The sequence below is a fragment of the Triturus cristatus genome, chromosome 10 (genome assembly GCF_964204655.1).
Source record: "Triturus cristatus chromosome 10, aTriCri1.1, whole genome shotgun sequence".
Classification (NCBI taxonomy): Eukaryota; Metazoa; Chordata; class Amphibia; order Caudata; family Salamandridae; genus Triturus; species Triturus cristatus.
In genome coordinates, this window is record NC_140593.1 from 901,944,569 (window position 1) to 901,957,496 (window position 12,928).

A 12,928-nucleotide genomic window follows, 5' to 3' on the forward strand; every position below is an offset into this window, starting at 1 on the left:
ATACCCTGATGAGGTTGGCCAGCATGTGTTGGGGGTATGTGGTGAGAATGGAACTCTGACACATATTCTTTGGGCTTGCCCCAAATCGAAGACTTTTTGAAACTCAAACTTGTAAACAATATAACAAACCACATACTGTAACTTGACCAAATGCCCAGAGATGGTAATACTGTGTCACCCAGCATAGGACATTGTCCCTCTACATGGTAAAAAAGGCTTCCTTATCTCCCACCTGTTGTTAGCGGCCAAGCAGAGGACTGTTCCATATGGGAGCAGCATGCAGTCCCCACTGAACACACATGAATTGAAAATCTATGATGGCTCCTAGGGATGGAAAAATATCATAAAGGGCCAGGAGAGAAGAGAAAGATTTTGTGAGACAATGGAGCCCAAATATAGCGTACTTTAGTAAACACTTTACTGAACTACCCTGCATCGCAGGGTAATGAAGGAATAATTGTAAATTTTAGAGTTCTCCAGGATCTTTAATACCCACAGTGGGTATTAAAGATCCTGGAGAGCTCTAAAATTGACAATTATTATTCCATTACCGTGTAATGACACATTGAATCTCTGGCATTGCATTAGGCTTGATCCCAGTAGAGACTGAACCGTGTTCTCACAGCGTGGGTGGGGAGCCTGGGGGGAGGCAGGCATCAATAGGAGGAGATAGACATTGTGTTAAGGGAGGGTTCAACAGGTTGAGTCTATTTTTTCTTCTGCAATCTTGAATTCGGATATAAATGGTTGCCATTATGCTGAAATCAAATGCGAATAAAAATGTATTTATTTCCTAGATGAGGCTCCTTGGTCAGTGAGAATTTCATGGGGAAAACCTATCCTGGGAACAATTTCAATCATGACTGATAGCCTTAGTGCGACAGCCTCTGGATACAAAGTAGCTAAAAGTGTTGAGACAGAATATTGAGTTGGAAATGACGACTTACACAAATATCGAGTTGGAAATATCGTGATTCAGAAATGTCGACAACAAGAATATCATGGTCAAGAATATCGAATTTAAGGTAAGAAATATTGTTTTTAAGAATATAGAAGTCATTAATATTGTTTGCAAAAATATGGTTGTTTAAAATATCGATTTTTAAATTAGTGTTATGTATTTTAGTATACATTTAAATGTATGTGATGTATGTTAATTGTATAAGTATGGTTTGTTTTTTAATATATGTGTTACATTTTTAGTAGGTATCAATTTTATTTTAATTACATTTTGCGTTTTTTCGTTCCATAGCGGGTTGTAGGTTTATAGGGGAATAGGGTGGGAAGTGATTTAATCATAATAAATTAATGATTATTTTTTATTTATGTAATTTAGATTTTATGGTGTTAATTGTGGGAAGAAATGCATTTCTAATTAATTATTATTTGGATGTTAATTAATATTAATTAATTGATCATTAATTATGGTAATTGTGTGATTTTTTTAGTTGTTGGTTGTGGGGTTTATAGGGTTAGTTCTTAATTAATAATAATTGATTGATTCGAAATTCATTATGAAAATGTGTAATTAATTTTAGGTGTGGGTTGTGGGGCTTATAGGGTTAAAGGGTGGGAAGTAATTTATGTTTAATTAATTAATAATTAGTTGTTAATTTATATTAACTAATTGATAATTATGGTAATTGTGTGATTTTCTTTTAGCCGTGGGTTATGGGGCTTATAAGGTTAAAGTGTGGGAAATAATTTATGTTTAATTGATTAATAATTGGTTGATCATTAATGTTTTTTTAAAATTTCAAATCATTTTATTGAATTTCAAGAAAAGAACAAATAATAATGGTGAACACAATAATAATAATAAAATTAACACAAGTGTAAAAATGAAAGAGAATTAAAATTAAAACAATAAGTTACTCAATAAGTTACTCAAGTGCCTTACCATGGTAGACGGAGCGATACCGCAGTGATATACAGGTGGGCAGACAAACACAGTTTCTCTCCGAATGATAATAAAAATACCCTGCAGTGCAGTATAGGTGTGACAAGCAGCTACAGTTTACACAGATGTGATAGCAGGAAATACAATACAGTACATGGATATCACTGCAAATAAACATTCTGTAGGCATTACATTAAGGGGGTTGAGTCAATTCTCATGGAGGATCATATGAAAAGGAGGAGGCGTCAAGGGACTTTCATAGTTTCCTGTGTGATTTACGCCAAGGAGAGGTGTGAAGTGCGACATTATCTGCCCCTCTGAGGAAGGATAGCCATTCTTGCTACATCCTAAATGATGCCTCTTTGGCATTTTTCCACTTATTCAGTACAGTTTTGCAGGCTAAAGTTAGCATCTAACAAGTATCGATAATTAATATCTGTGATCTTAGGGTCCAAAGCACCTAATAGGTTATAGGACAATTCCCTTGGAGGGGTACATTGAAAATGTAGCCTATACATTCGTAAATCTTATCCCAATAGGTTTGTAAGATAGGGCAATGGAGGAGCATGTGGGCAAGGTTACCGACGTGAGATTTGCAGTTCCAGCATGTAGGGCTCTCACTGAGGTTAATTTTAAAAATTCTCTCAGGGGTCCAGTATGTCCTATTTATTAGCATAAGTTTGGTTTGTGATAATATTGGAGATATTTTATTCGAGAAGGGGGTGATATGTATTCTCTCCCAATCCAATGAAATATTGCTAGAGTTGGGTTCAGATTCCCATTTTACTTCACATTTCATGTGAGATTTGTGAGGTTTAGGGGATAAAAGTTTATATATTTTAGAGATGGTGTTTCCTGACTTTAGTAGCTGTAGCATCTTTGGGAATATCAACGGATCAGAAGGTTTAATGCAGCGCATTGTAAGGAGAGATTTTAGTTTTAGGAATTTATAAAAATCTATTGGTTTTAGCCCGTGTCGGGACTGAAGCACAGAAAAAGGCAAGGGGAGGGACGCTGTAAAAAGATCTTTTTTTTTTTTTTTTTTTTTTTTTTTAAACCGTTTATTGCAGTTCGTAAAAGTTACAGGTATGGGCCTACAACCATCCGGCCGGCCGCTAGAATGACAAAAACATATTGCACACATACAGTAAAAGTCTCTAGGCAGTGCAGAGCAGTGAAACAGGAGTAATCAATGGTGCAGGCCACACAGCTCCAAGCCCACAGTACGGTTCCCTTTTCGTGAAACAAAACAACACCAAAAAACCACACCCGCAGGGCAACCCGCGATCCAAAATAACAGCACGTGCTCCATAAGTGGGGGATCCAAACCAGCAGCAGAACTCTGGAGAGGGGAATGGGAATAGATCAGGGACTGGGGGACCGCGCGCCCGCGGCTGAGGGAGGGGGGCCATCTAGGGAGACGGAGCAGGCGAGGCAGCCGGTAGCAGTGGTGGCTCACAAATACCCCCGCGGTAGGCGTTCCAGGGGCCCCAGAGTTTCACCCACGCCCCAGGCTTACCTCTCGCCACATACACCACCTTTTCACGAAACATACACCAATCCATATGCTCTTTCCAGGCCGACACCGCAGGGGGCCTCTGGGATCCCCACAATTGAGCAATGTCGCGCTTGGCTATCATGTATCCCAGAGTCACCCACCGCGTCTGCGGGACCGAATAGTCATTCGGTTCCCATACATTCAGCAAGCATCTCCTCGCTTCAGGCAGCAGCGCAACACGCGTCACCACACGCAGGACCTCATGCACACCACGCCAGAATCGCTCCACCTTCGGGCACTCCCACAGTATATGCATGAAAGTCGCCAACGCACCACAGCCACGCTTACACATTCCGTCACCAGCAAAACCCATACGCAGAAGCCTTGGCCCCGTCACGTAAACCCGGTGAAGGATCTTGAGCTGGACGAAACGAAGGCGAGCCGGGATGGCCACCTCCTTCGGAGAGGCCACCGCGGAAATCCAATCCTCATCGTCCAGCTCCAGCCCGTCGGCAACCCAAGCCTCGCGGAGACTAGTAAGCAGGCACGATCTATCGTTGATCAGTTTTTTGTATATGAGGGAGATCGTGCTGTCCGGGACATGGCCATCTAGGACTCTGTCCTCCAGGGGGGAAGACTCCGGAATGGATGCGACATCCGGGAAGACGGAGCCCAGCGCATGGCGGACCTGTAGGTACCGAAAGTACTCACTGCCCTGCAGCTGGAACTCCGCCTGCAGCGTCTCAAAAGTTTTGAATCCCCCCCTCGTCCAGAGATCTCCCACCGTGCTGATTCCGATCGTGTCCCACTTCTCGAAGCCCTTCGACGTCCACAGGGAGCCCAACCTCTCAGACGCATACAGCGGTGACGCCCGGGTCAAACGGTCCTTCCACCCCATAGCTGCATTAGCCGCGTGCCAGACACGCACCATAACACGCGTCGGTCCCGTCAAACGGGAGTCGGGCACGCCAGCGTAGAGCGCTCGATTGTAATCGCCACCGGGCAGGAGCATCTTATCCATCTCAAATGCCGGGTTCAAGGCGGGCCCGTAAAGGCCATGATTAATTGCAGCTAGTTGGGAGGCCCAGTAATACCGTTTAATGTCAGGGAGGGCGACCCCCCCATCGTACCACGGGAGCGTCAATTTAGCCAGAGCAATGCGCGGCCTCCCGTCCCAGAACAGGCGCCGCTGGAGGCCCTCCACCTCACGGAAATAGCGTGCCGGGACCAAGTCCATAGTATTCTGGAGGGCGTAGAGGAAGCGTGGCAGGGACATCATTTTAAACAAGGCCGCTCGGCCGAGCGGCGAGAGCGGCAGACGCCGCCAGTAAAAAGATCTTTGACTAGATTTATGCCGCTTTTAGACCAGTGTTCCCAGTGGACCATTTTTTGATCTACCTTCAGATTCGGGTTGCACCAGAGAGAGGACAAGTTGGATTTGTTGATTTTTAGTGTGGAGCAGTGTTCCAATCATAATAGGGCTCTTTTAGTGTTAAGCAAAATATATTTAGAGTGGGGTAAAGAGGATATATCCATGGTGAGGAGAGCAGGCAGATTTTCTTGATGAGAGTATTTTCATTGGTCTGAAGGATGGTGATCAGATCTCTTGTGAAATCTAAGTCTAGGCACTTGAAGCACTTAGATTGCCATAAGAGACCCGAGTTACCAATAATTTCTTTCCCCCCCAGGTTGTTCAGGAGCTTTACCTTAGTCTTGTCTTTGTTTAACTTATACCCAGATACGGAAGCAAAGTATACTTTTGAATACATGAGAGCAGGGATAGTAGTTTCCGCGTTCTCGGAGACAACTAACACGTCATCGGCATATGCAGTTATTTTGACTGTGCAGTTATTGAAACGTATCCCTGTGATATGTTTATTGTTCCTAAGGTGGTAGAGGAAAGGTTCAATAGCAAGTAGGAATAGAGAGGGTGAAAGAGGGCAGCCCTGCCTTGTTCCCTGCTCTAATTGAAAGGAGGATGAGAGGCAGCCTCCCGCTCTGACTCTAGCCGAAGGGTTAAAATATAGTGCCATAACCATACGCGTGAAATTCTCTCCCAGATTGAATTTATCAAGTGTTGCTTTCAAATTGGCCCAATCAACTTTGTCGAAGGCCTTTTCGGTATCCAAAGTGATAGCAACTGTTGGTGAGTCAGTGAATTTGACTTTCTCTAGGACATGAGCTAGGATTCGAGTATTGTCACTAGAAAGTCTATTTTTTTTAAAACCAACTTGTGAGGGATGGATAAGTTTAAATAAAAAATTTAAAAAGCATTTGGCGAGAATCATTCCATACATTTTACTGTCTAAGTTAATTAGAGATAACGGCCTCTAATTTTTAGGGAGTGTTGGGTCATTTCCTTCTTTGGGGATTACTGCTATGATAGCTTCTGCTGGCGTCCCAGTAATCTGTCCAGAGTCCCTAAATTCGTTAAACAAGTTTAAAAGTGGGAGAATCAGTACCGAGGAGAAGCACTTGTAAAATTTGGCATTAAATCCATCAGGGCCCGGGGCCTTGCCAACTTTGAGGGCCTTAATCGAGCTTTCGATTTCTGAAGCAGTAAATGGGCTGTTGATTTTGATTTTTTGTTGGTATGAGAGGGCAGGTAGTGTGCAATCGTTCAGGTAGTCCTCTGTTTTTGTACTATCCAGCTCCTGGTTTTTACTATATAGTGCGCTATAGAAATTCTTAAAAATTTCCGCGATTTTGTTAATTGATTAATTTATATCTAATCAGTGTAGTTGTATATATTTTTTATGTTAGTGGGTTTTACTTTTTTAGGGGTAAAGAGTAGTGAGTAAATTAATTTTACTTACTTAATTAGTTTTTATATACTATTTGTTTTTTAATTGAAAATACGTTTTATTTGTGTAATTAATTTTTTTACAGTTTAATTTTACCAGTGGTTTGTGGGGATTATAGGGGTAATGTGTGTTGAGTTTATTAATTTTTATGAGTGTTAATTTGTTTTTTAATTAATAATATATCTTTATTTGGTCATTAATTATGTAAGCACATTTTTAAATAAAACTTAGATGTGGGTTGTGAATTGTGGGGTGTCATGGGGTAGGAAATAAAAAAAAGTAAATGTATGTAATAATTAATGTTTTTGATTCTAAATATTTTCTAATTAAAAATATGTATTTGTTTGAAAATTATTTTTTATGTTATTTAATATAATATTTGTAGGTATTTGGCATATGCATTTAACATTATAATGTTTTTTTTATATATATTTGTAATTAAGTTTTAATATATTTATATATTTTTATATTTATTTTAAATATTTTTGTTGTTAATATTTTGTTTATTTTTTAACTGACTGAAGTGAGAATATTAATTGTTACCCCTTTGCAATCTAACATTTTCCCTACTGTTGCACTCATTGGAGTGAGAATAGTAATTGTTACCCCTTTGCTATCCAAATCTTTCCCTACTGGTGCACTCACTGGAGTGGGAACAGTAAGTTTTACCCCTCCGCTGTCGAACACTTTTCCTCCTGTTGTACTCACTGGAGTGGGAATAGTAATTTTTTCCACTCCGCTATCCAACACTTTCCCTACTGTTGTACTCACTGGAGTGGGAATAGTAAGTTTTACCTCTCCGCTATCCAACACTTTCCCTACTGTTGCACTTGTTGGAGTGAGAATAGTAAATTTTACCCCTCCGCTATCGAACACTTTCTCTACTGTTGCACTCACTGGAGTGGAAATAGTAATTTTTTCCTCCCCCTTAACCAACACTTTCCCTACTGTTGCACTGACTGGAGTGGTAAATTTAAGTTAAAGATTTTTAAATAGTTTAATATTTTAATTTATAATAGATTTTATGATATATATATATATTTCTTTGACTTATACTGGGTGCTCCCTTGTGTCTGGACAAAGCTATGCCTCTCTGAAGAGCTCTAATTAGAGCGAAACACTGTGTCAGGGGTTGCTTTTACTCATTTCAGGTTGGCTTGATTGGTATTTTACCAATTCAAAGCTGTAATACTGTGCCTGGAGTGGTAATTGGCTTTTGTCATTTTACAGCTCAGCAAGGACAGCACTGTGCTAGTCCTATGCTTAAAGACTTTGCTGTACAAATGGCAAAAGACTTTGTCCTTTTCTATCTCGGCGTGGATGGTACTGTGCTAATCCTATGATTAAAGATTTTGATAGAAAAACAGACATTTGAGGTGAGCAGATCTAGAGTATCGCTGGTGTTGAGAGTGCTCCATACAGGAGCTGCTTTCCACCTAAACTTGAGAACTACCCAGAGTTCTCTGCTTCTTTTTTGCATATATATATATATATATATATATATATATATATATACATATTATATATATGTGTATATTGTTATATCATTTTAAAATGAAATACAAATAATTTAGGGGCCGATTCCGATCCTGGATAAATATTCCCTGTACGAATCGTATCTGGATTTTTTACCGTACGAATCGTCCAAGTCCCGTACAAATTGGCAAGTACGATTTGTATGTTAAAAAGTCCATACGAATCGCATTGGGTAAATTCCCCGACACGTCCTCGGGTCGGAAAAGTTGTCCGACACGTCCCTGGACATTTTTATGTACGAATCTGAAAACTGAAGTCCGAGCGCGCAAGTACGATTCGTACCGTCCGTCCAATTGTACAACCGTATGGTAAAAAGACCGTCCGGAGCGAACTCCTATAGCAACCATGGAGGCGTCCAAACAGGTGCCCGGTACGCGCCGCCCCCCCCAGCCCCCGTGTGTACGCGCCGTCCCCCCCAGCCCCCCGTATATACGCGCCGTCCCCCCAGCCCCCCCGCGGTTGGACGCGCCGTACCCCCAGCCCCCCGCGGATGGACGCGCCGTACCCCCACCTGTGTATGTACGGCACGTACCCCCACCCGTGTATGTACGGTGCGGACCCCCACCCGTGTATGTACGGCGCGTACCCCCACCCCCCGTAGGTACGGTGCGGACCCCCAGCGCGAAGCTTGACAGCCAGTATTTTAGCCAGGATTTTCACATTCAAATTGATTAATGATAACGGACGATATGACTCACATCGGGCTGGCAGCTTATCTTTTTTAAGGAGTGTGATGATGAGGGCCTGTCAAAGGGAAGGAGGCAGTATGCCCGACTCATGGGCCTCCGCATACATCTCTAATAAATAGGGCGTCAAAAGGTCAGCGTACGCTTTATAAATCTCGGCTGTGAGGCCATCCGGCCCCGGGGCTTTGTTATTTGGGAGGGAGAGTATCACTGCTTTATTTATTTATTTGCGGGTTTATATAGCGCTGGAATCGACTCCAATGGAGTATCTCTGCGCTTTGATGTCCGTGTCGTCAATGGGTTGGCTAAGGTACTGGCGATGACTGTCTGATAACCAAGCACAGGCGATATCGGACAGGTACTCATTCAAAGCATCATCATTCATGCCCCAGCATGATGTATACGTATCTGCATAGCAATCTTTGAATTGGTTAACTATATTTTGGGGTGTAAAATGTTCAACTCCATTACCGTCCACTATCTTGGTAATGTGGTGATGTTCGGCCCGAAATTTTAATCTGGTAGCTAACTGTCTGCCCGGACGACCACCCTCTCCATACACTCTAGCGACTGTCGGCGTGATATATAATGTATTTCAGTGTCGACTAGTTTGTTGTAGTCCAGTGGCAGCTCATGTATGCAGGCAAGAATAGATGCAGATAGTGTGATTGTGTATTGTTGTTCCAGCTCCCCCAACGCTGCCTCCGTCTTGGAGAGCTGTCCCCTTATGTTGCGTAGTATGCCTGCTGTTGTACTGATGCAGACTCCTCTCACAGTAACCTTGAAGGCTTCCCATAAGGTGGCCGCACTATCAACTGTGCCCGTATTTAGCTCAAAGTACTGCGTTATTGCCTTCCTAACAGTGTCCTTATATATCGGGTCTAGTAAAGCTTCAGCAAGGAAGCGCCAGGTGAAGGGGCGGTGCATGTTTGTAGGGATATGGAGGTCCAGGCGCACTAGGTTGTGATCAGATAAAGTGCGTGGTAGGGGTGCGATATCCGTGACCCACTCATTTGGACCTTCACTGAGCAGCCAGTAATCCAGGCGGGACCAACTGTTGTGCGCTGGAGTGGCATGCGTACCCCCCCTTGCTCCAGCGTTCCGCAAGCGCCATGTATCCACCAAGCCCAATTCCACCATGGTGTCACGTATACACTGAGCAACTCTAACAGTTTGCACTCCTTGTGGATTAGATTTGTCCAGACTAGGGTCCAGATGTGTGTTTAAATCTCCGCCCCACAAGATGGCTGCATCCGGCAGAGTGCGCAGCACGCTGAGCAGTTGTAGAAATACCTGTGGTTCATCCACGACTGGACCATATACATTGGACCATATACATTAACAATCGTGACCACTGACATTCCCAGCTTACCATGTACCATGGCCCAGCGCCCTTCATCATCAGTATGGGTTGTGATTGGTGTAAACGGTATGCCTCTTTTAAGTAAGATGAGATCCCCCCTGGCATTAGAGGAATACGATGAGGCTAGCTTGTATCCCGCCCATTTAAGCGCAATCATAGCCTCAGTTGACTTAGTCAGATGTGTCTCCTGTAGGAGAGCCAACTGTACCCCGTGTCTATCTAAGTAGGCAAAAACTTGGCGAATCTTTTTGGGAGTGTTTAACCCGTGAATATTCCAAGTTAGGCAGGTATATTTATCGCCCATAAACAAGTGTGAGATGTCCAAGCGCAAACAGGATGTTAAGCATGGTGTAAACAGGTGCAGAAATAAGTTGACATGTCGAGCAGTGTGTAATCACAATCACATTAAACAAACTCCTGTGTGAAACATAAGATCCCCCCACCCCAACCCACTTTAGCCGTCCCAATGAGTCAAAGCCATTACCCAGATTCCCAACCTTCTCCAAATCTTTTTCAGCCGGCCTACATTCATGGATTCTGGCAGACCCAAAATGCGCACGTTATTGCGTCTTAAGCGCGCCGCAAGGTTCTCGTTTTTGGCCTGAATGATTGCCAGAACTTTCTCGATGTCGGTGGTCTTGGCGGTCACCTGCTGCAGACCATCTCCAGCATTAGAAATGCGTTGCTCTGCCTCTCCAGTTCTAACCACCTGCCTTTCCAGTTTAGCTGAGATATGATCCATGCGGCCATTGAGGGCCTCAATTTTCCCATCAATGGACTGCAAACTGGCTTGGATGGCAGTCAGAGTCCTTTCCAAAGCAGTCGGAGGTGCAGGGGCGGAGTCCAGCTCCAAGTCGGAGGCGGTAGACTGTGAAGCTTTCCCCGACTTGCGTAATTCAAAATTAAGGCACGGCTGATTTTTATCCGTTTTGCCCATGGTGGCAGGGACGTGAAAGCGCCAATGTCCAAATTACAAGTAATGTCCCATAACACTCTCGTACCTGAAAAAATTGGCCGATCCGGCTGTAAGTACCCTCCATGCAGGCAGTCAGGCGTGGACAGGACCGTCTAGTGTGCCACGTGGAACACGCAAGCGCAAAACAATTCACCTTGCCGCACCAAAAACAGAGGTTCACAGTCTGCAAACACAGAACATCAACGCACACTGCGCAGTGTAATCCAAACAGTGAAAGTCTGGCAAACAGCACAGAAGGATATGTAATGTGTAGGCGCAGCAGAGTCACCACCTACTGTGGTTTGTAGACAGGCGCCATGAGGTCTCAAGTGCCCGAAACCTCACTCCGCGCCGGCGATATCAGGCAACTGTAACCCGCAGAGAGATCCGCAGTGAGGCCCAGTTATTGCAGCACAGTTCCAAAAGCTCTAATGCCCCGTGAGAAGCCCCCGCACACGACACAGGCGCGAGCACTGCTTGATCGGCCCACCAAGGGAAGTCAGTCTATTAGGCCCAGCAACTCCGTGCCCAGTCGAGGCTCGTCAATCGGGTCCTCCAGGCGGGCCCAGCTCAGGCACTCACCTCAGTCGCAGTCGGCTCCGTGCAAACCAGGCGCATCAGCAATCCTCCCCAGAGGCAGCTACAGCACGCGCCGCCCAAGGCAGGGGGCAGCTCTCACAGCAGCTGCAGCCCCTACCGGGCAGGAGAGAGCCCGTACTGCCAACAGGCCAAGACCGCCGGAGTCCAGTGCCCACCAACGGCCAGCAGAGCCTTCACTTCTCGGGGCCTCGCGCTCAAGGGATACTTTACAGATACAGGAAACGGGTGGGGCCACGGTCTCAGCAGGATCACCCCTTCTTCTAGATGGACTATCTACTGTCTCTACTGTCGCTACTGCGGAGTCCAGCACTGAAAAGCGATTTGAGCACGGAATGGATTTCAGGGACTCGTCAAGGCATTTCTTAGGGCCAGAGCTCCCTATCACTAGAAGTTTGGGCCGGGGAGCAGGGGAATCCAGAGCAGATGTGAACCTAGAATCATCCATTAGCGAACTGTGGGAGATGGGATTAGGATGCGTGACAATGTGTTTTTTTTTAAACATGGGCGGTATAACCTTATGAGGAGTATTACCCAACCCCTCCTCGTTGCCCACAGCAATCACAGTGATGTTACCTCCCAAGACTTCCTCACAGTCAGTAACTATATTCTCAATTCTATCTAGAACGCAGTTACTAGCTGCCTGTCTGGCAATCTTGGTCTTTTTGCCCTTTTTGCTCCCCACAGTGCCCCCGCCCTCCATTACCTTCCTCTTACCCATTCACTAGCAATAACGATAATATATTGTAAATTATAAGTTGTACTTCGGTAGAGATACAAGAAAAAGTCGATGGGCTTGGAGAACGTAAAATGTCAGAGGCTTCAATAATGATTGGCGCTTCAACGCTCCCCCTTCGAGATGTTAAAAATCTTAAATGGCAAGAGTGAAATGTACCTTTGAGCTCGTGTCCTGGGGAGTTAGAGGGGGAGCCCTGTCCTGTCTCCTCCTGGCAAGGACGGGCAAGGACGGGCCCGCCCTTGGCACCTGCGGGCCTTTTGAAGATCGTAGGCGCTGGCGGAGCTCGTCATCGGCGAGCGCCCAGTGGTGGAAATTCTGGGGGATGTAGTTTTGGGTGGCCATTCCCTTCACGGCGCCAGTGATGCTGCTCCAATGATGATTACACCGCCACGATGGTTCCCCTCACGGCAGGTAGGGAAAATGCTTATGGAGTTGTGTTGGCTTCACCCAGTCTCACAGAGCGCGTCCCCACGCAGCACAGAGAACACCCAGCCGAGACCAGAACGCAGACACAGTCCAAACGATATACAGGAGATCACACAACCCTACAGAGGCAAAGCAGGTGATGCGCTGTTCAATGTATTTATCCCGTGCAGGCCCAGCACATTATCCACTTTATCCTGTCTTCAGGCAGGCCTCGACAAGTCCGGGAGGTCTCCCAGGCCCCACCGCCTCTCAGCGCCGCACGAGTCAGACACGCCCCAGACGTCCCAGCAGGTGCGCGATCTCCGGAGTTAGGAGCCGGGCTATCCCGCCGAGATCGGCCGCAGCCTGGACCAGTATGCACCGCGGCCCGTCCCGGGCCGACCAAGGCTCCACCAGCGAGCATGAAGAGTCCCGGTGCGGAGAG